At 28.3% G+C, this 4168-nt stretch overlaps 1 long non-coding RNA gene across 1 annotated transcript; it reads right to left on the bottom strand.

Annotated features, from left to right (window-relative positions):
- Window positions 1–935: 935 nt before the first annotated feature.
- On the bottom strand, window positions 936–2153 carry LOC109790059 (uncharacterized). The gene is made up of 2 exons (XR_002238890.3): window positions 1836–2153; window positions 936–1539 (listed from the first exon to the last, which is right to left on the bottom strand). It is a non-coding gene; the product is annotated as an uncharacterized LOC109790059 (long non-coding RNA).
- Window positions 2154–4168: the final 2015 nt, after the last annotated feature.

The following is a 4168-nucleotide window of genomic DNA, read 5'->3' as shown; positions in this document are numbered from 1 at the left end:
AAAAAATGTTACTAAAAATAAAAAATTTATAGGTAAATATCTACTTACATTGACCTATTCATCTATTTTATGAATTGTAAACAACATTATAGGTTTTATATACAACAAATTAACAAATATAAGGACAAATATTTGAGTTTTACTCGCTTAAACTAAATAATTTTAGTACAAAAACTTAACTAGAGTTCATTGGATGTGTGGTTAGTATTATCTTTTAATTAGAATTAGAGTTTTATTTTGATAATAAGCATAAATGCATATTTATTGATATTAACACCAAATTTATATTAAATACAAGTATATATTATCGATGTAAAATTATATATTTTATTGGAGAACAACATCAATTATACTTAAATTTTGTTCATATTTATAGAAAATAAAAGTTATTTTTTTTTATTTCATCTAGAATTATCACGTCTCTTAGAACAAAATATTTTTAGGTATAATTATTTTTTGTGTAGATCAGAGTTATTTAAAATTTCTTAGAGATATCAAAATGAATTAACTCAATATAATAAAATTCAATTATAAAAATGAATTGGATTGGATTAAACTAATTTTAAGATTTGAAATGAAAGTTGCAACATTATTATTTATTTTTCTCTTTTTTATTTTGTTTCACTATATTTCTCCTCAAACAATTATAAGAAGTTAAAGTTTAAAGATATTACTAAGTAAAATTTATCTCTTTCTAGCACAGCTTTTTCCTCACGCGTTATCATTATCAAGAATTGAACTCTATGCATGGTTAACAAACTCATCTGTATATCATAGCCTTTTCAAGGTTATTGCTGATGACATTACTGGGATATCATCCTGAAAACCATTTCAGTCAACTAATGGCCGTAACTCACAATCACCGAACATTAAGAATTTTTGAAAGAAATTAATGGTTGGAACATGGAACTATTGGAAACCATACAAATATACAATTAATCAAACCAAGTCTTCTTTATTCATTAAACAAACTAAACTATGATTCTATTGCGACACCAGAGCTAGCTAGCTATGATCATATATATATATAGAATCACAAACATAGCTTTACCTAGGGTTCCAACTCATACATTCTTAATTACGAACCGATATGGACATTGGACACGTACATCCTCAACATAATTTGCTAAATTAATCACAGTAATTCGTTGCATGCATATCTTACCAACACACATATCTATATAGCATTCATTATTACTCATCAAACACTTAAGACTTGTGTGCATATATACAGACATAAGATGCATCCTTCATCTACAAATCACGTTCCTTTTCCTTCTTGGCCAGGTTTCCCATAGTCCTTGCGAGGGATGTAATGGTGATTACCCTCCTCACTCACTGTACGTGGGCCATATCCTGGTTTGCCATACTCCTTGCGAGGGATTTCATGGTGATCATTATCATCAGTTTCATTACTCAGTTCTCCCTCGTCCAATTTGGTCACGAATTTCTTCCTATCTATAGCCATAGAAGAGCTTGCCAGCATCAACACTAGTGTAATCACCACAAACTTCATTCTCTTCGATTAATTTTCTCAGCCTAAAAAAGAAAAAAAGTGAGCTCATGCTGTAGAAGCACTTATATGCTAAATATATAGGACATGATATATCCATGTATATGACTTTAAACTACGATTAAGAGAGGCTAAGAAATTAAGAATGTAGGTTAGAACATGTTTTGATACAGTCAAGAAAATTTTTGAGAAATTATTTACTAAAATAAAGAATATTTTTTAATAAAAAAATCTTAAATTATTTTACAAACTTGTATTTAAACACGCTCTTATACACACAGACTATCATGCAAGAATCAAGTAACAAGTTTAGATAATTTACCAGATGCAGCTAAGATGTTAACCTTTCTGTGTGGGTGATCTTACACGGAGAAGAAAGGTCGAGGCTCAAGCATGCTTAAATATGGACTAGCTAGGGGCATATGGAGTGAAATAAAATGTGAGGTAGGGAATAAGGAAGTCATCTTCGAATAATATCATGGTGGGGTTGTCACCATTGACGTTATGTGGTAAAGATTTAGTGCGATGTCCATTAAAATGTTAATTAGACAAATTTAATGATGATATGCTTGTCTGTATTTCTATGTGGACAAAATAGGGAAACTCCACCTAAGGCAGTAGCATTGGTCATGTAGGTAGAATTAATTGTATCGTTGATTTCTTTTCTTTCTTTCTTTTCTATTTGTGTACGTGCTCTGTCCAACTTGGTTGAATGTTGGGAAACACAAATAAGTAGAACAATCATTTCAAATCTACCTCAAAGAAATTACCCGCAATGGCCGGATACGCGGTTTTACTGTTAGATTATCTTATTAATTTAATATGGCGATGTATATAACTAATTAATGGATTCATGTGGCGACATCTAGCAGTTATGCACGTATTTGTATGTCATACATATGTATCAAACATTACAAAAAATTTTATACATACGAAAGTAGATTCACTCAGTTTTTTTTTTTTTTGGTTTGTCTCTGGAGTATTCACCGCCGATAGCAGTGACTAATCTCCTCGCTACGAGGGAGACACCTCAAAGGGTGAGATAGCTGGCCCCAAGATTTAACGCGACTGCATATACAAGGCAGAATTCGAACCCCTGACTTTTCTTAAGCGTAGATCAATTACCGCTGAACCACATGCTTGGGGTTAGATTCACTCGGTTAAAGAATAATTATCGTAAGATTACATTATTTTATTTAATAATTTATGATTTATATTAAATTTTAATGATTAAATCGTTAAATTAAAAAGTTAATTTATAAATTAAGTTTATAAATTATTACAAAGTTTAAATTATATAATATTTCATTATATTAATTTAAATTAGCATATAATATACTTTTAATTTAGTAATACTGAGGATGTAAAATATCACTGTAGCCATACACCTTCCCTGTGTTGTCAACCAAATCAAGTCTTCTTATCAGTACGTATACCATGCAAGAACTTGCTAGCATCATGAGTGTTAGTGCAATTACCACAAGCGTCATTCCTGATTCCTCCTTTTGCTTCCTCTATTCAACACTAACTGCATTAATTTACTTAATTAGCCAGGAAAACGATGCCAGTTCATACTACACATTTGCATGCAATTGTAGAAGGCAATTAATAAATTGCTATAAGCAACGTATGTGTATGTGATTTTAAACAATGAAGAAGGAGATCCAGAGAGGAATTATATCTGGGTGAGTCTAAGTTATATGTATATATATATATAGATGCAACTAATGATTATTTGAAAACTGGCAGCATATGTAGTTAACCCACGGATGCTATAGATATACGTACGTGCTTTTGTAATTTGTATGATCTCAATGCTCAATTATCTTATATTAATAGAGGCTAATTAGGGGAATGATATATAGGGGAATCAAGTCAACTTCAAATTATGAAGTGGTGGGGCTGTCACCAATATAATGAGTAATGACCATGCATATGAGGCAAAACAAATTAAATGATGACATGTTTTGTCTGGATTTCTATGTGGAAATTAATAGGGAAATTCCACCTAGTGAAGGGGCATTCGCAATATCGGTATGTGTGGATATGTATGCATATATATATTCTATCTGTATAAGTAAAAAAATAATAATATTTTTTTTATATTTTTAAATATAAATAAATTTTAATTATTTTTATTTTATTTAATAATATTCTTTTTAAAATATTATGATAAAAATAGTTTTTAAAAATATTATAAAAATATTAAAATTTAATGTAGATATTTAACTTTCATAATTAGTAAAATTAAATTTTTTTCTTATTTTTTTTTACATATAATAGAGAACAGATGATATATATATATATATATATATATATATATATATATATATATATATATATATATATATTACTTTTCAAAATATTAAGAGTTAAGACTATGAATTTTTATTTTTGTATAAATATTATCAAATATCTTGGGCTTTTCAAAAATATATATTTTTGTAATTATAAAATCATAAACAAACAAGTGTTTTTTTTAATAATATAGATTAAATTTCAGTTAGTTAAGGACTTAAAATATATAACGCATATTCCATCTAATTAATATAACTTTTAGTTAATTACAAGTTTAACTATTAAATCAGAACTGTTTTTTTGATAGTTGTTGACACAACGTTTTCGATAAATTAAATATTCACATGTATGTTAATA

Source organism: Cajanus cajan, chromosome 8, assembly GCF_000230855.2.
Source record: "Cajanus cajan strain Asha chromosome 8, NIPB_CcT2T_4, whole genome shotgun sequence".
In the NCBI taxonomy this organism is placed as follows: domain Eukaryota; kingdom Viridiplantae; phylum Streptophyta; class Magnoliopsida; order Fabales; family Fabaceae; genus Cajanus; species Cajanus cajan.
Note: the sequence above shows the minus strand (reverse complement) of the source record. Positions and strands in the feature narration are given on the sequence as shown.